The sequence below is a fragment of the Macrotis lagotis genome, chromosome 1 (assembly GCF_037893015.1).
Source record: "Macrotis lagotis isolate mMagLag1 chromosome 1, bilby.v1.9.chrom.fasta, whole genome shotgun sequence".
Classification (NCBI taxonomy): domain Eukaryota; kingdom Metazoa; phylum Chordata; class Mammalia; order Peramelemorphia; family Peramelidae; genus Macrotis; species Macrotis lagotis.
Genome location: NC_133658.1, coordinates 608,547,955 through 608,571,851, shown reverse-complemented (window position 1 = coordinate 608,571,851; position 23,897 = coordinate 608,547,955). Strand labels below are relative to the sequence as shown.

Here is a 23,897-nt window from a genome sequence, read left to right as displayed (position 1 = left end):
AGGTTGAACTAGATAATCTCTAAAGGTTCGAATAATTCTGAAACTTTGAATTCTATTGGTAAAGACTGAAAGATATTTTGGAAGTGAGAGGCTTTTCACAGGGTCCCTCAAACACATATCTTAGACAACCATAAACTCTAGCTATGTATAACACCATCCATGCTCCTGCATTATATTTTTTTCAGAAATGCCCTTGAGCTGTTCAACATGATTATTTTTCCACATTACTTATTTAAGATGCTTAAAATTTCCCAAGCCAAGGAAATGTTCTAATCTTGTATTACCACCCCCAAAAGGGCAGAGTAATTTGAATTGAGGTAGTGACTACTCCAGATGAATGTTACCTGCCCAGAAATGTAAGTTCTTGACTAATCATGGATTAACCAAGGATTTTTTTTTAAAGAGGATGAAGAGTGGAATTTTTTTTGTTTTTGCTATTACGCTTTTCCAAATATCCCTTTTTTCCATTTTCCTTTTTAAAATAAACTGGTATATTACATCTGGACTTCACAATTAATCCCAGCTTGTTTTTTTTTTTTTGGTCTCTGACACCTTTGTCCTTAACAGACCTTACTTTACCTACATGCTGGTTAATATCCCTTAGCTGTTATATCTATAATTCATAGAGAACTCATTATTTAGACAATGGGACCCATTGTCTAATGACAAGTCTCTTTCTCCTAATGTTATTAACTGAAATTTCAGCTAATTTTTCATTGATAAATACATGGCCCTTCAACTATTTTTCTTTTTATAAGCTCATAAGTGAAATAACTATATAAATATTGGTTAAATTAAACTCCTTGAGAATTTTATACTCTAAGATTGAAAGAAATGCAATAGCAAGAGCAAAAAGTTGGACTAAATCATCCCTGAAGTCCTTTTCCAGCTCTAACATTATATAATTGTAGAAAAACTAGAGTAAGCCTAAAAGATGCTAATATGCCAACAGAAAGAATAAATAAATAATAGCTGTTCCTATTATCCTATTTTGTACTTTTAGAAGTGCCTTCACTTGTGTTGTCTTATTTTATCTTCAAAATATGCTGTATAGGACAAACATTATTGTCCCATTTTACAGATGAGAATGCTAAGGCACAGAGTTCAGTGACCTACAAAAGTTACATGACAAGCTAGTATTTAGCTTTGACCATAATCCAGGTCTACCAGCAGTTAGGTGGCACAAGAGATAGAGTGCTGGGCCTCCAGTCAGGAAGACTTGAGTTCAAATCTGTCCTCAGACACATACTAGCTATGTGAACATAGGCAAGTTGCTCAGCCTTGTTTGCCTCAGTTCCTCATATGTAAAATGAGGTGGAGAAGAGTATCTTTGCCAAGAAAATTCCAAATGGGGTCAGAGTCTGACACAACTGAACAACTGAATCCAGGTCTGATGCTTTGACAGGATGGATGGATGCCTTGGGGGCTTCTTTTAGTGTTTCTAAAGAGGTGTATTTTGGGGGGGGGGGGAGTGAGGGGAAGAATGGAGAAAAGGAGGGAGAAGAAGTTGAAGAATAGACCTAAGAACTGAAGTCAGCACCAAGGTGATGGAACAATCCATGTTTCCTTAGCTCCAGGCTCCTTCAGATGTAATCTAAGAAAGTGAAGAAGGAGTTGTCTTGGCCTGAAGAAGCCCTTAATGGCTCACCGGGTCCTCCAGAGATGCAAATCTTTTTGACAGCATTCCCTTATATGCATTCACCCCAAACCTCATCAGTTCAGGCATCATAGAAACCACAAGTATGAAGACTTTTGTTTTTTTGTTTTTATTCATGTACCTTGGCAAAAAGCCCGTCCAACCCAGGCCTCTGCAACTGTTGAGAATGAGAGACAGAAATCTGCATCCAGTGGTTCCTCAAAATATGATACAGATTGCCCTTGTCATTCCTTCCCACTCAATATACCCATTGGACAATAGTTCATTTCATTTTTGTATTTATCACCCAGAACCTAATAAAATACTTGTAATATCCTGGAATAATACCATAAAAGTGATATAAAACCTATTTCCCAAACAACAATTCAATTCAACAAATATCAATATCTAAATATATACTAGTTATAACCAGCATTGGGGAATACAATGACAAAAAATAAGACAATGTCTGTCTTATTGGTACTTATATTCTATTAAAGAAATAAATACATGAATATAGATAAGTAATACACAAATACAAATAAGTAGTGAGGCAATCTGAAGCGATAACCTGATCTATCACAGAGATGCTTTGGATATGGCATAATATCCTGGAAATTTTGAAGAAGAAATGGAGGAGAAATGGGTAATAGAGATTAGGAAGGAGAAACAATATTCCAATCTACAAAGGACTCTCACAAATTGCCATAGTTCCCAAAATCTGATGTTTGGAGATTCATTCATTTTGGTTTATGCCTCTCCCTTTGGTCTACTTTTGAAGTGTAAACATTCTTGGGGAATACTAAGTTTTTTAATATGAGAGGCAATGTGTGGCATAGTGACTGAATAGCTGGATTTGGGTTTAGAAGACCCAGGTTCAAGTCCTACCTCAGACACATATTAGCCATGTGATCCTTGGCAATTCACTCAGTTTTTTAGTGTTCTAGGTAACTGTTTAAGGCCATAAGTCACAAAACAGATAGGAACATTATCCTTTGCACATGCTCAAGGAGATTACTGTTCCCTCCTCCCTGCAGGATGGGGAAAACATATGAGGATAATGTATCAATTAGATTGTGATCCCAGCCAGTGATTGGCTGGAAGGGGGAGGAACAAGTCTTTCAAAGTGCATATAAGACTCAGCATTTCTGGGATTTGGTTCCCCTCTCTCTGTAAGAGAGGTGATCCTTTATTAAGATGTCTTAATAAAAGTCATTTTAATCACTCTGGAAAAAAACAGACAGGAACAAAGGGAGGAAATGTAGCCCAGAAAGTCTTTTGTTCATATGATCATACAATTATCCTTCTTACCCTTCTTTATTAGTCTCTTAGACCAAGGTAGCTTCTATTTATTGTAGGTAGAACCTGATTTGGGCAATTCCAATGCATCAGATTCAAAATATGAAGGAAATGAAACACATCTAATATTTAATAAAAGGCAATTTGCCCAGACATAGCACAGAGGGCATATTCAGCAAGGATACAGAATTAATTCAACTGGGTATACATTCCCTGCCTCTGTGTTGGCCATGATGGTCTCTTGGTCAGAAGCCAAGAAAAGAGCAGCCTTTGTTTCTTGGTACTTAGCACCTTGTACTTTGCTTGTCTTTTGAACTTGGGCTACCATCAAAACTGGTTTCAATACCTTTTAAGGAAAAACTAACAACCTATATGGAAGATATTGCTCCTAGAACAACAGTCAAGAGATTTTGGAACTTCTCAGCTACCCCATCGCCCAACAAGAGATCCCAATCACCCCCGTGAACCCAACTCAGTTACATCCCTTGGCTCCAGCAGAGGGGTTGGGGCTAGAGAGACAGCAATCCCCTTTCTTCTTCTTGTCGTGTTGGTCTGTGCCCTGATCATCCTTCACCTCAACAAATATAATTGCTAGATGTCCTACTTTCAGCACCAAATCTCCTCAGTTTCTCTTTATTGTTAATATCACAGTTGTCTCAGTTTTTTTGTGAGGAATAGAATACAAGCCATTGTCACATTTCTTTTTGCCCAGTGAAGCATGCCCATGAGCGTATACATTCAAAGTATGACTATAACACAATGATACCTTTGACCAAGATAACAGAACTTTCACATTCAAATGACTGCTGTGTTCCCCTTCAAAGTAGGCATCTTGACAGTTTGGATACTTCTTCCACCTGGGCTATTAGTGCTCCAAACATTCACTAAACTTTGGATTCAGATGAGGGTAGAGCTGGAGCAAGAGCTCTGGTTTTGGAATCAGGTTTGAGTTCATGTTCTACCTCTGAGGCTTACTACCTATGGGACTTTCATTCAACTCATTTGTCCTTTGTTTTTCTGTTTTGACTCTCCTTCATTTAGAAATCAAGATTATATTTGTGTCATAGAACAAATTGATAGGATTCCTTCTTTATCTACAGTTTATATAATATAGGAATTAATTGTTCTTTAAATGTTTTGGTAGACTTTGCTTATAAATCCATCTGGACCTGAAGTTTGTGGGGTTTTTCTTAAGAAATTCATTTATGGGGGTGGCTAGGTGGTACAGTGGATAGAGCACCGGCCCTGGAGTCAGGAATACCTGAGTTCAATTCCATCCTCAGATACTTAATAATTACCTAGCTGTGTGGCCTTGGGCAAGCCACTTAACCCCATTCGCCTTGCAAAAAAAAAAAAAACCTAAAAAACAAAAGAAATTCATTTATGACTTCTTCAATTCCTTTTTTCTAAGATAGAATTATTTTTCTATTTCCTCTTCTGTTAATCCAGGCAATTTGTATTTTTCTAAACCCATTTCATTAAGTTGTCAATTTTATTGACAGAATAGCTCCTAATAATTGCTTTTATTTCATATTCATTGGTTGTGAAATTACCTATTTTTCATTTTTTATGTGTACTCATTGGGACTCAGTTTCCTCAAATGTAAATTGAATGAACTGAATTACATGACTCCTAAATACCTTTCAGTTCTGTTTCTATGATCCTATAAGCTTCAAAGCCCATGTCACAACCATTCAAAATTCTTCATGGTTGTAAATCTTTGTCCTTCAAGAGCAATTTTTTTTTCTTTGAAAGAGACAAAAGTCAAGTCTGATGAATAAAGTGGTAGATCAAGCTGGGAATGCTTTTTGAGTCCAAAACAAAATAAAATTACCAAGAAACAGGACTGATTTCATTGACTCTGAAAGTTCCCAAAAGAAGAGTCCCCAAGACTCTAAGGAGTGGTGAAAGTATCACTGAATGAGGTAGGTAGCTCCCAAAGATAACTGCTTTAAAGGATAATAATCACTTAGGAAGATCAGTCCTGGTGAAGGCTTTCCAGAATAACAGAAAGTACAGTAAATCTGAACTCAAATGCTAGCTCCTACACACACTAATAATTTACTACTCTCATAAGTCTCATCTGTAAAATAGGGAGAATAATGTTTGTACTACATACTTCAAAGGCTATTGTGAAGAAATGATACAAAAAATATCAAAACTTTCACATTCAAATGACTGCTGTGGTCCCCTTCAAAGTAGTCACGTTGACAGTGTGGACACTTCTTCCACATAGACTGTCAGTGCTCCAAACATTCACTAAACTTTGGGTTCAGAAGAGGGTAGAGCTAGAGCAAGAGCTCGAGTTTTGGTACTGTCATTTTATTTCTCATGTTTTGATTGATAGCTTTTGTTTATATCATCTTCATTTCAAAATATAATCTTCCCCTCCCCAACCCAGCAAATCATCTCTCCTAACAATGATTTTTTTTTAGGCTTTTTGCAAGGCAATGGGGTTAAGTGACTTGCCCAAGGCCACACAGCTAGGTAATTACTAATTTGAGGTCAGATTTGAACTCAGGGACTTCTGACTCCAGGGCTGGTGCTCTCTCCACTGCACCACCCAACTGCCCCCTAACAATGATTTTCAAAAAGACCTAGAAAAGAAAAAGAGCTCGGCAACAATTGAATCTGATATTAAAAACAATACAATTAGTTTCCCACTTCTTTGAAGATAGGAGGGAGATACATTATCTCAATTCTTCTCTGGTCATTCAGTTTTGCTTTATTGTTTCTATTTATTGTTCCTTCTGGCCCTTATCATTTATTTTGTTTTCCTCATTCTGTTTATTTTACTCTGCATCATTGAATATGTTTTGTCATGTTATTTTCCTGTTAAATGAGCATTGCCTCAGACAAACTGAGCCCTGAGAAAAACCTTGACTTAAAAATGTCTAGGTCTATCACTGAATCTGGGGCTATCACCTATATCTTGCCCCTAGATTTCTGTAACTCAGGAGGAGAGAGTGAGGCCTATGACTTCGCATAGTTCTGCCTCTCTTAAATCTAAGTTCATTGAAATCTAGTTCACAGCCAGGACAACTGATGTCATAGGGATTCTTTGAAAAAGGACAAACAACAATCTGGTTTAGGGCATACGTTAAACTTCCAAATAAGCTTCTCTCTATTTCAGGGTCACACATTTCAGTCCTATCCCCTCATAGCCATCTCCAATTACTTCTGTCAATCCTCTGGATTTCATTCCTTCAGTTGCAAACTGATAGGATTAGTCTGACCAATATCAGATTTTCTGCCCTAAAACTCCTAAATGAGCCTGAACCAAATTAAAAGGTAATTAGGAAATGTTTTACAAAATAAATAAAAATACATTACAAATAGAGACAATGTTAATTTGTGATTTCCTAATTCAATATATTACCCATAGGAATCAATTTTTATTGGAGTTTGATACCTGTGTTCTGTAACTCTAAGGTTTTAAATTAAGGAAACAATAAGGGAGAACTAGAAAAGCAATGATGTAATGAATGAGTGAGTGAATAAATGAATAAGTGTTTAAGTATTATTTATGAAGCACTTTGTAATAGCTGGAGATGAAAATACCACAATAGTAGATAGATTAGTCTTAGAATAAAGAAAATTTGGGTTCCAGTCCTGATACTAACTCATACTACATAAGCTACCACGGTACAAATCTCAGTATCCCCAGACGATACATAAAAATGATATTAGAGACAAACTATGGATCCCATCACAGGAAGGAGTTTCCACAGAGAATTTCCTTAATGAATGAGAGATTCCAGGCTTGATCCTTTCCCCAAAGTAAGAAGTAATGAACTTTCCCATCACAACTGATGAGTCAACAAGCATTTATTAATCACCTGCTATGTACCAGGAACCTTCTCTAATAACCAGAGAAGCAAAACAAAGGTGGCACAGTCTCTGCCCTCAAGAACCTTACTTCTGAGATAGGGATTCTGCAAGTTCATAGGTAAGTTAATACAGGATATAGACAAAACAAATGCACCTTGAATGACTGTCTCCCCTTTTAGCCAGTGACATGAACTCATTCACTGGCCCCAATACCAGGTGCCAGTGAACTAACTGTGATTGCCAGGAAACTGGCATTCCATCTTCTCTGGGGAGTCAGTCAGGCCGACTCGCCCAGGTTCCGGCTTATTTACCAAGCAGTTGTGACTGGGCTTGGCCCCACTGTTCCCTGCCTCTGAGGAGGAGGAGGATGATTTCTTTGGCTGAGATAGCCTCTTTGTTTGAAATCCTGAGAGGCAAGGGGTAGAACCTTAAATGCCAAGGCAGGTGAGGCACCCACAGGTGGGTGTCAAAAGCAGGGAATGGCTGCCAGGTTAGGATGAAGTTAGGGCTTGCCAGGGCAGGGGTAAGAGGCCCATCAAGTGAATGTGTCAATCAAGGTTCCCAGGGAGAGCCACAGATTAAGAAATACATTGAAGTTGCTCCTGGTCCTGGAGGAAATTGCAAATACTCTCATCAGTCTGCAGGATCAGTCACCAGAGTTTCTGCCAAAGGTAAAGGGAGGTGAAAGGAAGGGACAGACTGAACCTCAACCTCAGACAACAGTCCTACCTGCTTCTAAGTACCTGTAAAGATAACTAAAAAGATAGCCTGGCTTTTATAAGTCTCTGTATTCCTTCTCATCACACTTAGATTCTAAACAATGTATCTGATTTCATCAGTGTGAATGTATGTGTGTGAGGGGGGATGGAGGGTACCCCTCCATCAATTTGGAATACAGCCTCTTTTCATGGATTCTCTTGGTCTTCTAATTCAGAACTTCTATTTATATACAAAAGATCCAGAGCTGGAAGGAGTCCAACTCCCCTTTTTACATTTCTGGGAACAGAGGTGCAGAGTCCAGTGACTTGCCCAAAACCGAATACATAATAAGAAGGATGCACACTAAGGACCTCTGATTCTAAGTCAATATTCTTCAATTGTTCTGTGCTGCCTAGCGGTCAATCTTCTGGCAATGTTTTGTCCTAAGAGGACAGACATAGATTCGTGTTTAACAAAACAAATATATTTAACAAAACAATCATTTATTTTTTCATCCCCTTGGCTAGATGATATGGTCCTTGCCTCTATGGACCTTTCAACCTATTAGGGAGAAACAACAGAGACACATATAAGTGAATATAAAATATATACAAAATTACTTGGGTGGGGGGAAGATAGCATATGTCTAATATAAAGGGGAGCTTGTTAACAAAAGATCAAAAATTTCAGAAGTTACAATAAAAAAGGAAGGAAGAGTGAGATAAGGACATGGGAGGGATGAAGCTGGCATGAGTGGGAGTGATGTGCAGAGAAGAGAGCTTTGGTTTAGGCTACCTACACCTCAGAATCACAAGCCTTTTAAGTGTAGAACCAAGTAGAGCATGCCACAAACTTCAGAGCTGCAAAGGTAGTTATTGGATCTACCTATATCAGAGGTCTATTTAGCTTGATAAGACCTGATAGAGTTAATATGTTCTTGCTAATGCCTTTGAGAACTGGAGTTCACACATCCAATTTACAATGTGGACTCAAAGGAGGATGGCTTTGTGGAACTTTAGATTTATTCTCTGAGCTGGAAAAAGTTTAGAGTTTACTTAGTCCAGTCTCCTAGTTTTATTAGTGAAATAAAGTGATTCTAGGATGGCAGAGGATAAAGCATTGAGCTTGAAATCAGAAGCTCATCTTCACGAGTTCAAATTCAGCCTCAGATACCTACTAACTTATGTGACTCTGGGAAAGTCACTTAACCCTGTTTACCTTGATTACCTCATCTGCAAAATAAACTGGAAAAGGAAATGACAAACCACTCTAGCATCTTTGCTACGAAAATCCCAAATGGGATCATGAAGAGTTAGATATGACTAACACCAAAAAAGTGACTCCAGTTAGCAGCTAAGTTGAAACTCAAATACTGATTCCCTAATTATTATGGGTTCAATGCTCTTTCCATTGAATCATGCTGCTTTTCATAAACTCCATCAATTCTCAAGTCCAAGTTGGAACCCAAGGTAGAAATGTCAAGTGTCATCATTAGAATTACAAAAGTGGCAAAGAATTTAGAGTTGAGAGATTTTGGTTCAAATTTCACTTTTGATATTTACTATGTTTCTACAGGCAAGTCACATTACCACTATTAACTCACTTTCCTCATCTGAAAAATAGTGAATACAACATCTTGATTATCTGCCTCACAAGGTTATTGAGAAGTTCAAATAAAATTATGTAAATCAAGCACTCTGAAAAATAATTTAATAGCATTAAAACATTCATTATCATAATCAATATTATTGTTGTTCCCCCAAAGGGCAACAAAAATGTGCATACCCTTTGATACAGCAATACCACTACTGGGCCTATACCCTGAAGAGATGATGAAAAAGGGTAAAAACATCAATCGTACAAAAATATTCATAGCAGCCCTGTTTGTGGTGCCACTTGGAAATCAAGTAAATGTCCTTCAGTTGAGGAATGGCTTAACAAACTGGTATATGTATGTCATGGAACACTATTGTTCTATTAGAAACCAGGGGGAATTCAGGGAAGCCTGGAGGGATTTGCATGAACTGATGCTGAGAGAGAGAGATAAGCAGAACCAGAAAATCATTGTACACCCTAATAGCAACATGGGGGGTAATGATCAACCTTGATGGACTTGATCATTCCATCTGTGCAACAATCAGGGACAATTTGGGGCTGTCTGTGATGAAGAATACCAGCTGTATCCAGAGAAAGAACTATGGAGTTTGAACAAAGACCAAGGACTATTATCTTTAATTTAGGGGGGGAAAAACCTGATATCATATTGTCTGATCTTGCTATCTCTTTTACTTTATGTTTTTTCCTTAAGGATATGATTTCTCTCTTATCACATTCAATTTGGATCAGGGCAGGGAGGGAAGTAAGATTACGGGGAAAATTGTAAAACTCAAAATAAATAAAATCTTTTAAATAATATTATTGTTATCCTCAAAAAATCAACTGCTCTCAACCTTTAATGCAGAAGAACTGCTGAACTTTTGTGTCATCAAGAGTGTGGCTGGAAGGTGAATTCAGCTTCTAGAGCAGTCTTTTCTTTGATCTAGCAGCAGTAGCATCTCCTGTTCCAGTTAATGACACACCAACAAATTAATAATACTCAGACCTAGCCATTGAAAGGGAGCACCTTTAAGCATATTTTAAGATCATAGATTTAGAACTAAAAGGGACTTTGGAGGTCATTTGACCTAAAACTCTTATTTTACAAGCAAGGAAAATGAATCACAGAAAGATGTCTTGCCCAGGATCTTTAGATTTCCTAGGATAAAGAGTTGTACCTTGAAGACCTTCTAATTCATCCTTCTTCCTCTCCTCATTTGTACAGATGAAGAAAATGAAATCCAGAGGGATTCAGTGACTTCTGAAATCTGAACCTCAATCCCCTGACTTCAGAATCAGAGCTTTCTCTATTATACCATCTTGTCTTTCTAAATGTGAATCCATTATTTCATAAATCAGGAACCTAAAACCCAGAGAAGAGAAGTTAGTTTTGATAATATATATATATATATATATATATGTATATATACATATATACATATATATATATACATACATATTAAAGGCTTCTTATTAGCAATGATAAAAATAAAATGCCTGGGTCAGAAGATACGGGTATTTAGACTGAACAGAGTGCAAATGACTCCCAGGTCATGGGTTTATTTCCTATATAGGATAGTTACTTTTTCCCCAGACTACTCTTCCATTATCATGGACCATACATATCCTGACCAGCATTCTCAAGGATGCACACACTTAGAAATGTTTGGGGAAGTTCAGGTATAATTTTTATTCCTCAATCAACCAACCAATCAATCAATAAGCATTTGTCAAATCTACTATCAGGTGCCAGAAATATAAATTACAAAAACAAGGCAATCCTTGCCTGGAAGAGATTTCATTCTACTGGCAAACAGACAGACAGACCCCAGTACTGGCCACACTGGGAAGCCAGTGATACTTGTCTCAGGAACTTTCCACCTCACCTTCTTGAAATTCCTTCTCCCTTTCAGCACTAAGCCTCCTCTAGGTAATCAGTGCCTAATCTATGCTTTCTCAAGGTCCCTTCATCAGTCAGCCCTCCCCAAGAAGATCTGTTCTTTCCTATGGATGGATCCCAGATACTGGGTTAAACTAGGAATTAACTGTATGAACACAAGCAGTCATTTTACCTGAGTCATAATTTGATCTGTAAAATACCTTATACCTTATAGGACTGGTATGAGGAAAGTATTTTAAAAATCTTAAAGTATTACATAAATATGACTTAATTATTTTATTAATAATTATTCATCTTCTATCCTAGACAAATAAAATGACTTGAAATATCTCTCTCCCTGATAAATTTTACACATTACAAAGAATCTTCAGTCAAGAAGTGACAAATTAGAAGGGTCACTACATATTCCACCTAAGTCCACAACATCTCCCACATCTGTTCCAATCTCTCCATTCCCCTTACCTGGGCTATTGCAATAGCTTTCTAATTGGTCTACCTGTTTCCTATCTCTCTCTCCTCTTTCTTAGCAATCCCTCATTCAGCTGTCAAATTAATATTCCCAAAGTACAGGCTTGATCGTGTCACTTCTCTGCCTAAGAATCTTCCATGACTCCCTATTGCTTCTGAGATAAAATGCAAATGCTTCTGCTTATCATTTAAATCCTTTTACAATCTGACTCCAACCTACATCTCAGACTGGTCTCACATTATATTCTCCTTTTATATGCTGTTTCTAAAATTTTCTGTTTCTAAAAAACTGCTTCATTCCCCAAATCTGTTCGTTTTCCACAAGCTAGTGTCCAATTTCTAAAATGTTTCCCCTCCTCACATCCACCCTTGTAAACTTTTAACTTCATTCAAGGTTCAGTTCATGTAACCTATTATAATATCAATATTTTGTTCTTACCTGATTCGATCAGAACAGGGTTAGGAACATAATAGACATTCAAGATTGTCCAACTTTTGACTCCAGGCTAGTTTTTCATTTTTTTTTCTCTTCTCTCTGTTAGTATATAAACCATTGGACACCCCAGTTTCTGTTTATAGAAACTGGCTAGTTGTTTACTGTCCCTGGGGCTAAACATAGACATGTGAGGGTTCCAGAGGCCATTCACAAATTCCTTCTTGATCTCATGCACTGGCCTTGTTTAGTATTTTGCTCTCTCTGAGTCCTTTTCTTCTTCAGTTGGTCCCCTTTAAAAGACAAATGGAACAGATTGGCATCTGAGTAGCTGCTGAGAATCTCAGTTGAGTCTGTCACAATTGGCTCATACTGTGCAACCTCACACACAGTTAAGCATCCAGGAATAGGGAAATCCCAATAGATGCCAAAGGCAACAAGGAATAACAAAATCCAGAGAAGGGTCAGGGGTCAGTTGTTAAAGGAGTTCAATCCTTTAAGTGTCCAAACAGGAATGATCAGGATGAGTATAATTATGCTCCTGTAGACCAGGGGTGGAGAACCTTTATTCTGCCAAGGGTCATTTGGACATTTTAATATCATTCGTGGGCCATTCAAAATTATCAACTTAAAAATTAGTCTACGTATATTTGATCAAACATTTACTTAATTTCATTAGGGGCCTAAAAAGTTCCTAGATTTATTGAATTTCAAATCCCACCTGCAGTTGTCATGGCAATGCCAGACCAAATGATTACTTGGTCCTGGGACATTCTCCACGCTTGATATAGACAGATGGGGTAGCTAGGTGGCACAGTGAATAGAAAACTGGGTCTGGAGTCAGGAAGACTGACATTCAAATTCAGCATCAGACACCTAGTAGCTATGTGATCCTGGACAGGTCACTTACTCCTTGGTGTCTCAGTTTCCTCATCTGTCAAATGAGGTAGAGAAGGAAATGACAAACCTCTACAGTATCTCTACCAAGAAGAACCCAAATGGAGTCATGAAGAGTTGGGCATGTTTGGAACTATACTCAGACAGACTGAGGCCAGTCTACTGGCCACAGAGGGCAGTGTTGTACAAAGGAAAGAACTGAGTGGAAGGCCAAACAAGAGCCAAGAGAGCTAGGCTTGAGTCCTGGCTTTTGCTACTTTCTAGCGATGTGACTTCAGACAAATCACTCATTATCTCTAGGTTTCTTCATGCTCACTTTCATCATCTATAAAATAAGGGAGTGATATGAATTAATTCATACATAGAATGGAGTTATTCTTTTACCATTCAATTCCCCACCCTTCATTTGTGTGTTGTCTTCCCTCACTAGATTGTAAACTCCTTGAGGGCAGGAACTACCTTCTTTTTTATTTATTTCCATCCTCAGCATTTAGCACAGAGCTAACAGTAGGCTCTTAATAGATGCTTATTGAATTGAAACTATGATTTTAGAGTACTGTTAAGATTAATCCAAATTCCAGATGGGGAAAGGCAACAGCAGCAACACAAAGGAGAGTCCATAGCATCAGAACCAATATAAGTTTAACCACTGAGGAAGTTTATACCTCAGTTCTAGCCACTGTATCAGAGGAGTTATTTCCTAACAAAAATCAGCCTAGAGGACTGGAAACAGCTTCATAGCCAAGGAAAATAGAATTTCTTGATAGGTACTGAATCCTGGACATCTCATAGACCAATCAAACCTCAGAGATGCAAGGGAACTCAGGGGTAATCTAGTCCTCAGCAGCATAAATACGGAAGGGTTTGTAGAATGACTCTAAGGAGTGTAAGTATTTAACCAAAATGTGCCTTCCTATCACTTCAATACATTGGTCTTCTAAAGCAGTGGTCTATAAAGTGGAGGTTAGGGCTACTGGGGGATTGTGGATTGACCCCAAGGTGTATGTGATCAAATAATCAGAAAGGTAAGAAGATGGATCCCAAACTACCTTTCAGCAATAGACTTTTCTGCAATACAACCACACCTAGCCTCATCCCCAACACTACCCCATTTTGGCCCCCCCTCACTATTCAGGCGCCCAACTTTTTTCTGAGTCATAGCTCAACCCTTCAGGACAGTTATAATCCTACTGTTACTTGGGTATCCAGAACAGCAGAAGTTGCATAGATACTGTATGAGAATTCCAACACAACAGTCCACATCAGAGCTTCCCTGTAGCAAGCATACTCAAAAGTGAGTTTGACAATTTTTATTTGACTGTTGGCCACTGAGGGGAGGTGGGTGAGAAGGGAGGGTGGAAGGAAATTATGTAACTTAAAAATATGCATATGCATGTGAATGAATGTTGAAAAGCTTTCATACCATGTAATTGGAAAAATAAAATAAAACATCAATTGAAAAAATTAAATAAACTTTTTTTTAAAAAGAAGTGAGTATGGGGTAGCTAGGTGGCGTAGTGGATAAAGCACCAGCCCTGTAGTCAGGAGTACCTGGGTTCAAATCCAGTCTCAGACACTTGATAATTACCTAGCTGTGTGGCCTTGGGCAAGCCACTTAACCCCATTTGCCTTGCAAAAAAAAAAAAAAGAAGTGAGTATGAGCCTTGCCTCCACCTTTGCACCTTGTTCAGGATGAGCATCCAGGAATTGGTTACTTCAGATAACTTTTCCCCCAAAATCCACAGTTCTTCCAAGTCTCCTGATAATATTGTGGACACCATTATCCTTCCAGTTACTGAGATTTATAATCTCAGGATTATCTTCAGTTCCTCACTGTTCTTCACCACATAGAGTTAATCAAATGCAAAATTTTGTCCTTTTCCTCCACAACATCTCTCACATCCAGTCCTTTCTCTTCATTCACATAGCCACCATCTTAGTTCATACTCATTTTCTTTCCCCTGACCTGAGTCTCTGCCTTCTCTAGTCAATTATTCACATAACTGCTAAAATGATCTTCCTAAAGCACAGGTCTGATTATGTCAGTCTGCTCAATAAACTCCAATGGTTCACTATTGACTCAAGTAAAATATTATTTCTTAGTCAAATATTATTTCATGGGGCGGCTAGGTGGCATAGTGGATAGAGCACCGGCCCTGGAGTCAGGAGTACCTGGGTTCAAATCCGGTCTCAGATACTTAATAATTACCTAGCTGTGTGGCCTTGGGCAAGCCACTTAACCCCGTTTGCCTTACAAAAAACCTAAATATATATATATATATATATATATATATATATATATATATATATATAATTTCATCTTTGTCTCATCCTGTGCTTATTTCTATTTTGTGTAAATTTTATAATGCACAGAATTATTAGTATAGTAGTAATATGTGTATAATTTATAAATAGGTAAATATACACATATTGAGGTACTCAATTCTTTTTTAACTGATAGAGATGTGATCCAAAAAGTTTAGAAACCACTACTTCAAAGCACTGGGTGGAAAGAGAAAGGAAATAAATTGATTCAGGTGCTCAATTGCTCCTTCTGATACAGTTTCCAGATAACTTAAAATGAGGAAGAAAGATAGATCTGCCTGGACTAATATAGAGCTCTTCTCATCTTTCTTCCACAAGATTGAAGACAGCTGCACTGTTTCCTCTAAATCTTCCCTTGTTCAGGCAAAAGCTCCCCAGTTTTTTCATTGAAAATTTTTGTGAACTTTGAATCTAAAGCCTCCTATCAAAGGGAACAGTTGTCTTATTAGCTAACTTCTAGTAAAGTGCCTGAAGTGATGGGAGATAAAATGTAGCAAATAAAAGAGGGTTATTGAGTTTGCAGTGGACAAGCATTTAGGTGGCTCAGAGAATAAAGCCTTAGACTCAGGAGGACTGGAGTTTGAATCCAGCCTCAGAGATTTGACACTAGCTATCGGACCCTGGGCAAGTCACAACCCTGATTGCTTCACACCCAGGGCCATCCCTGGTCCTCCTAATTCTTATCTGGTCATTGGACCCAGATGATTCTGGAGGAGAAAGTGAGGCAGGTGATTTAGCACAGCTCCCCCACACTCAAATCCAATTCATGTACTTATAATAGCATCACCTCCTTAATGTCATGATCTTCTTTGAGAATGAAGGACAAACATTGTCATCATCTACATGAATAATAACAGATTTTTCTAATACTTTAAAACTGACAACACACTTTCTTCAGAGCAACCCTCTGAGTTAAGGATTGCAATAATTACCATTGTCATCTGATAGATGAAGAAACTGAGGCTCTGAGAATTTAGGTGAACTGCCTAAGATCATATAGCAAGGAAGTGTCAGAGTTGTTACTCAAATCTGGGTCATTATACCCTGGACCATTTTTACTGCACTGACCACAAGATGTCACAGAGAATGAAGAAGTAAAGAGAATTAGGAAATAGCAAAGAACTGTGACTCTGGGCAAGTCACTTGACCCTGTTTGTCTCAGTTTCCTCTCTCTAAAAGAAAATGGCAATTCATTCCGGTATCTTTGCCAAGAAAATCCTAAATGGGTCATAAGAGTCAGATACCACTGAAACATGACTGAACAACAACAAAGCAAAGAACTACAAATAAAGTAGATGCCCATCAACTGAGGAATGATTAAAGATATTGTGGGACATGAACATAATAGAATATTACTGTTGTAAGAAATGATAAACATGAAACAGAAAATGGTGGAAAGATTTATGTGAACTGATACAAAATGAAGTAGAATCAAGAAAACAAAGTACACAATGACGAAAACAATGGGGAAAAACCAACAGAACAATTAAAACTGATGGTTGTAAAACTATAATGACTAAACTTTAAAGTCAAGATACAGAAAGATACTTCCTTTTGACTTATTTGTCAAAAAAGTGAAAAACATGTATATAGAATGCTAAATATAACATCAGATATTTTTGACATGTTGACTAGTTTTCAGAACTCTTACTATTTTTAAGAATTGGTTTATTGTAAGGGATGACTCTTTGGAAAGAGATGTGAGGAAGGATATGGTAGGGAATATAAGTGATTAAAAAAAGACATCAATAAAAAAAATTTCTATCAAGAACACAATATGACTCTACAACTTATGTCAGCCTGTGTTTCAGTACTTTGTGGCATCAGTATGAAGATGTGCCTAAAAGACGGCTTGTAGACCTACACACACACATATATATTGCTAATACTTCAGAAAAAATTTCAGGAGGCACTGAACCTAGTGAACACTGAATTACATCATGAAAAATGAAAAGGATCATATTCTAACAAGGACTAGATAAGAATGTGTGGGTCATTTTCTAATCAATTGATTGTGTTCAAACCACTGTCTTGTTAGAGGCAAGGCCAAAATCAATATCAAATTAGGGCAAAAAATACAAATGCAAATGAAGATATGTCATATATATGAGGTGGCTTCAACCTGACTTATTTAAATAAATTATTGGCACAAAAAATATGAAATAGATCTTTAAAAAAAGGTCATTAGCCTGGAATATCACAAGACAGTTTTAGCAGTATAAATCAATCACCAAGTCTCTTTGCCAAACAGAGTGCTATGGCAGCCAATGACAATACCAGTTTAGGATATAAAGTTCTTTGTAAAAGTTTGAAGAAGACAATAGTAGTAAATTATGAATAGTATTGCATCATAAAACAATAAGAAGCAGAAGGAAAAACAAGTTTAAAAAAAGTTGAAAGACCTAAGACAACTTGAAGACATTTAAATATGAACCTGAAAGGATAATAAACAGATTAGAAAATGGAAAAGATAGGTAAAAATGAAAAAAATCTGTCTTCCATCAACATTGGAGTGACTAGATTTGGACTTGAACATTATATAATTCTTTTCTTCTTCCTTCCTAGGGGCTCTAAAAATTATGGTTTTCTGAACTGTCATTATAACAAATATAATCACAAGATTTGCTAGCTGCTGGAATTTATAGGAAAAGTCTCTTATGAATTTTTTTCTTAACCAAGGACAAATCAAAGGAATCTTCTGGGTTAAAAAGGGAAGAAATGTTTTTAATCATGTGAGTCAGTAGGAAAACAGGATCTGATTTACATTCCATTTTTTGGGAACATATCCAGCATAGTTTATATTCTAAACCAGTGATGTTTAGTGTAACCAGTGTTACCACCAGAAGTGAATAGTAAATCAGAACATCTATAAGCACATTTTTATTTAGTAGATATGTGGTAGAATTCTTACCTCCCACAGGGAAAGTGCTAATTCTGCTGAGCGTGAGAGAGACCCTGGTGTAAAAGAGATGAACAAAGAACAAGGAATCAGGAGAACTGAATTTGTGTTCTAGCTCAGTCAGTAACTGGTTTTGATCTAATGCAAATTCCTTTCTTTCTCAGAACATCAGTTTCCTCAAGTCCTTTTTTTCTCATCAGCTGTCATATTCTTTTCCTTCTCTGCTTTGGGCTGCCTTGGAGATAGTTCATCTAGTAGCCAGTCACTATAGTAGGGTCAAGAGCTTGGAGATGTGCTTGACTGAAAGAGCTCCAACCCTCAGGTCTATTACTATTCCATGAGCAGCTTCCTGGGGTACCCTAACACATTGTCTCCAATGCCTATCACAATTTTTGAGCCCGTGCTCCATTCAAACTGAATGTTATAGCATCTTCATTTTTTCCCTGCGAACCTTTCCATGAAGTTTGTCCAAAACAATATGTAGGTCAACGTGAACTGAGAACCGAACCCAGGTCTTCATAAAGTCTTGGAATATTTCAGCTGTACCATACCATCTCCAGCAACATGCCTCTCTCCTCACCTCATTTCCTTTCCCAACTTCTGAGCTCTTTTGAGACACATTCCTTTTCTAAGCATTATGTTGGGCTCAAAACAGAGTTATCTAGTTTCTTAGTATCTTAGCCCTAGGTTATTTGTACTCTGGCACTGATATCTGGGCTCTCTCCAGGTAAAATTGTGGTTGGAAAAATTTATTTTTGGTAGTCAAATCTAAAAAAGGGTTGATGGGCTGGTATGGTTTGGTTACTATACCCATTACTTGTTCTGAACCCATTTCCCATCCCTCCTCAGGGAGTCTAGAGATAAACAGAAAGAGTGAGTAAGTAGAGGCTCTTCATTTAGAAGATTCACCTGTTCCTTAGTTCCTTCTGACTCAGCAACCAATGAGTTGATTGCTCCATCATTTTAAATCACCCATATCAATTATAAATAACTGCATGACCAGAGGCAACCAAAGGGTTCAATCTGCTGAGACACAAAGCCCCTGGAGTCTCTGGGATATTCCAGGAGAGGTCTGGGTTCATATTCTCTTTCTAGTCCCCTAAAGACTAATGCAGCTTCTCTTATAGTATCAGTCTCATCCCTTATTATTGGCTCCACTCTTGTCATGCCCTTCCACATGGGCCTGAGTATTTTAAACATCCTATATACAAAGGAGATAATAAATGCTACTTCACATTTTTATCAATTTCTTTATTATCAACTAATCACCACTAAGGAATTAGAGAAAAAAGATCTATTCCCTTTCCTCTCCTCCTCCTCCCTTCATCAGATTGAATTTTAACTGGAGACCTGAGGGAAAAAATTTTAAGGTAAAAAGAAATTAATTTCTAATGGTTTAATTTCAGAGGAAATATAACTGAGTTGAGGGCAAGAGCTCTTCAAATTGTGCCAAGGAAGCAATAAGATAATCATTTAGGATTCTGAGTCTTCCTCTCTCCCCTCCCCATCTTAATCTGTGCCAATCAAGAGACATCTCTATTCTCAGATTTATGACCTTGCCCCACATATCTGTCACCCTATCATTGACCAGGAGGTATATTTGCTTTAGGTTTGTAATATATCTGTCAAAGAAATGTTCTGGTGTCCTAGAAAAACCAACAGAGTACCCAAATCTGCTCCCCTCCTCCCCTCCAACAGACAGGGCCCATCTCTTCAGGATCAGAAACTTTTCTTAGATCTTGCTCAGAGCAGGGAACACAATAACTAGAGTAGAGAATGGATCTGAATGGATCTGCCCTGCATCCGACCTGGTTCAACTGTAGATTAGCTGAGTACCTCTGTAATATTATTTAAGGGTGGTCTGCTCACCCCTCAGATATCTCCTCTACCCCTTATTCTGATGTCTGTATTTTATTATTAGAAATTCTTTCCTTAAATTTAAGAATTCTAGTTTCAGATAATTGGAGATAGATCTGAGTGAGGTTAAGAACAAGGGTTCTTATCAGTTATTTGTACCTCAGTAAATGAATGAATGAAAGGAAAGCATTTATTAAAGCTTACTAGAAGTATATATTCCTACTAAGCCTAGAAATAAAATCATAAAAAAAAGACTGTCAACCCTCAAGAAGTTTGCTTTTATTCTAATTAAGAGACATCCTATACCTTGGAGAATGGTGACGAGGGAAGGCAGTACTGGTCTGGGGAGCCATAGTGAGTTGATTTATATGGCAGTCAATTGACATACACTGTTTAAAAGCAACAATGATAACACAATTAATTTCATTACTGTGCCCAAAACAAGAAATGGAAAGGTTTAGTGTTGTTGCATGTCCTTTGTTTTTTTTAGGTTTTTGCAAGGCAAGCGGAGTTAAGTGACTTGCCCAAGGCCACACAGCTAGGTCATTATTAAGTGTCTGAGGCTGGATTTGAACTCAGGTACTCCTGACTCCAGGGCCAATGCTTTAATCCACCCTTGTCCTTTGTTTTTAAAGTGGATCAATAACTTCATGGGTTGATGTCTCTGTGTCTAAATTGGATTTAAGTGAAGCAGAGTTGCTCAAAGTTATCAGCCTCACTCTCTCTTCCACAGTCATCAAAGTCTAGTGACAAGACAAAAGACAGAACTCTTGATGGCCCAGGATGCAGTGAATGACATGGGAGACTTCCATGTCTGGCCAAGCTCTTAACCACTACCTTCTTCAACCACCTTCATAGTCCTTGGAACAAATTGTTCTCATCTCATCATGGGTTTGTGACCTTTAGGCTACCTTCAGTCTGGTTTAGCATGTCTACTGAGACAGTTTTATTAGGGTGTGGCTGCTAGTCATGCTACAGCTTCTTGGAACCATAGGTGAATTGAGTGCTAGGTGGACACCAAAAGTGGATGAGCTGGTTAGACCCTCAAACCAGAGATGCAAGTCCTCCTAGGATATTCCATACACCCCACCTGGGAGTGATGCAAACAGATGGCAATATGGCAATCTGGCAATTGGGTTGGATATGAAGGTAAATCATGTCTGGAGTCTGAGGGCAGCTAAACTCAAGGGGTTAGATGAGGCTCTTTGTCCCCAAATTCTGGACCCCAGGGCAGGAATTCCAAAATTTCCAGAAATTAAAAGATTAGCTTCCCCAGGACCTAAAGATATGGATTCTGTAAATTTCCATTGGAGAACCTTCTGGGAGTGGGAACATCCAAGTGGAGGAGAGAGCCAACAGCTGCAGGCAGATAACAATATTACTTAGGTATACTTATGGGTGGGAGGTGAAAGTAAAGCATTTACCTCAAAGTGTAATCCTTTTATCAGGTCCTTTTTCTGGGAATAGGTTTGGATAAGGGAGATGTGGAAGGAACCAAAAGAGCATTAGTGTTCTGAGTTAAGAGGAGAGAAGAAAAGAGTAAAGAAATGAGAAGGGAGAGAATGCCAAGGTCAACCCTTACCCCAAAGAATCTCCCAAGCAAAGACTTGATAAGCCCAACCTCTGGTTAGAGGAAACAAATCAAATTCTCCTAGAGTGTCACGCAGCATTATCCAGAAGGAATCACAGAATGTTAGGACTAGAGGGGCCTTGGAAATCTTTGACTCCAACCCCTGGAACTCATAGGAAGGGAAATGACTTTTCCAAGGTCACAACCAATAGAATAGCACAGACTAAAATCTCAGTTCAGCATTCTTTCTACTAAATCATGCTGATTCTGATAGTGGATGATGGGGCCTGACTTTATTGTTGTCTGACTTGGGCAAGTAGATAGATTGAAAGATTTATTAAATATTAAGTATATACCAATACCTATATTACAACCCAAATATACCTATGTTTATATGATAAATACAAGCAAGAAAGGCTCTGTCCTCAAGAAGTTTACATTTGGGGAGGCTAGGCAGCGCAGTGGATAGAACACCGGCCCTGGAGTCAGTAGTTAAATCATCTGACCTCAGACACTTAATAATTGCCTAACTGTGTGGCCTTGGGCAAGTCACTTAGCTCCATTGTTCTCAAAAAAAAGAAGCTTACATTGTAATAGGAGAAAAATACATGGGGCAGCTAGGTAACACAATGCATAGAGCACTAGCCCTGTAGTCAGGAGGATTGGAGCTTAAAACCAACCTCAGATACTTGAGAGAGAGAGAAAGCAATACATAAAGGGATTCTAGAAAGAAAATGTACCACACATCTTTGGGATATGCCTGAAGTCTATAGATAGTCCAGAAGTGGAGTGATATTCTAAATCTGGAAGAAAAGAAAAAAGCATTTATATTACCAGGAACTCTGGGAAATAGGTGTTGTTATTACCTTCTTTTTACAGTTGAAGGAACTAGGAAACAGAGTTATGCAATTTGTCTCTAGGATCCACATAATTATTAAGTGTCTAAGGTCAGATCTGAACTCAATTCTTCCTGATTTCAGTCCCGTTTCTATTCATGGGTTCTAGCACCTTCTGAAGGAGAGTGATTATTCTGGCAATTATCATTGTGCCAGCAAAACCCCCTTGATAGAGGGCTCTGATTGATAGAGGGCTTGAAGAGGTGAAATTCTGAAGAAGTCCATCATCCCTCTCTTCAGCAATGATCATCCTCTGGGTTTGGTAATCAAACTCCTGTAACTTGAGAACCCAAGATGGTTCTTGGGTAATGTCCAATGGGGTATCACTTTATTAATTCATGCTGATCTAGGCCCTACAATATAACACATGTTTTATTCTAGATTTCATAAGCCCACCAGATCACCCTTCTAGAGTCAGTAAAACATTCTGGAAGCTATGGGTGAAGGATGCTATTTTATATACTATAATCTCTGGAAGCTATATGGAAAGTATACAGTTATCCCTTCCACATAGCAATTTTCTCTATCACAGTCTTGATATATCAAGATCAGCATAAGAAATTATTTTATTTATTTGTTTTTTGTTTATTTATATTAATATTTTATTTGTCTTCCAATTTTATACAATGGTAGTTTCTACCTATCATTGTAAGGTTTTGAATTTTACAATTCCCTCCCGCACACACACACATACACACAGAAGGCAGTCTGATAATCTTTACATTGTTTCCTAGGTATAAGAAATTAAATGAGCTAGCACACTGGCACAGGACCACCCGGTCTGATGTGCCCTCATCACAGAAGGTGCTGTGCTTGATGAGCAAAGCAGAATTGAAGTAGCCCAAAGGAAAGTTGAAATGTGCAAGTTTAGGTCAATCCACCCCAAATATTCAAATAAACTATTTGTGCCTGTTCCATGGTAGAGTATTCTAAGCTCATATTGGTTTGATCAGTCATAGTCAGATGCATTGTAACTTAACTAACATAGGTGATGTCATTTTGGTCCTCTTTGAGAATGGACAACCAACCAATAACTGACACTTAGCCTCTCAAATTCTCAGTTACCTCCTCTGTACAATATGCCCAGAAAACAACAAATGGAGTCACAAAATATGACATGACTGAAACAATTGAACAACACCTACCAAAAAAAGGTTCTTTCAGGCTCTAAACCCTAATTATTAGAAGAAATGACATATTAGGAACTGTTGTGTGTGGGAGTGCTATAAACCTTCATCACCTGGTGCCCTTGTGCACCAGAACCTCGTTTTACTAAGTGCCATGGGAGTAGGAGTGGATTAGAGACTAGGAAGGATATTTAAGCACTTGTATTCTGATGAATAAATGGAGATCTTGGAGACCTTGGTGTATAAAGGGAGAACTTGTCTTGTCTTGTCTCCCACCCCCCCTCAATGCTTGCCTGGGGAAGGTTAAGGGAGTCCAGAAAGGGACTCAACATTGACAGGCCCAAAATGTAGAAGGAATGCTCATAGCAATCTTCAGTACAATATAAAACCATCATTGTTTAAAAAAAAATAGCTCATTTCAAATAAAATGTGATGAAGACTGAAACAAAAAGAAACAAATAAGG

General features: G+C 37.9%; 1 long non-coding RNA gene across 1 annotated transcript; it reads right to left on the bottom strand.

Moving 5' to 3' along the window:
- Positions 1 to 932: 932 nt before the first annotated feature.
- Positions 933 to 18,296, bottom strand: LOC141507379 (uncharacterized). The gene is made up of 4 exons (XR_012474129.1): positions 17,996 to 18,296; positions 11,869 to 12,155; positions 10,240 to 10,424; positions 933 to 8,026 (listed from the first exon to the last, which is right to left on the bottom strand). It is a non-coding gene; the product is annotated as an uncharacterized LOC141507379 (long non-coding RNA).
- Positions 18,297 to 23,897: the final 5,601 nt, after the last annotated feature.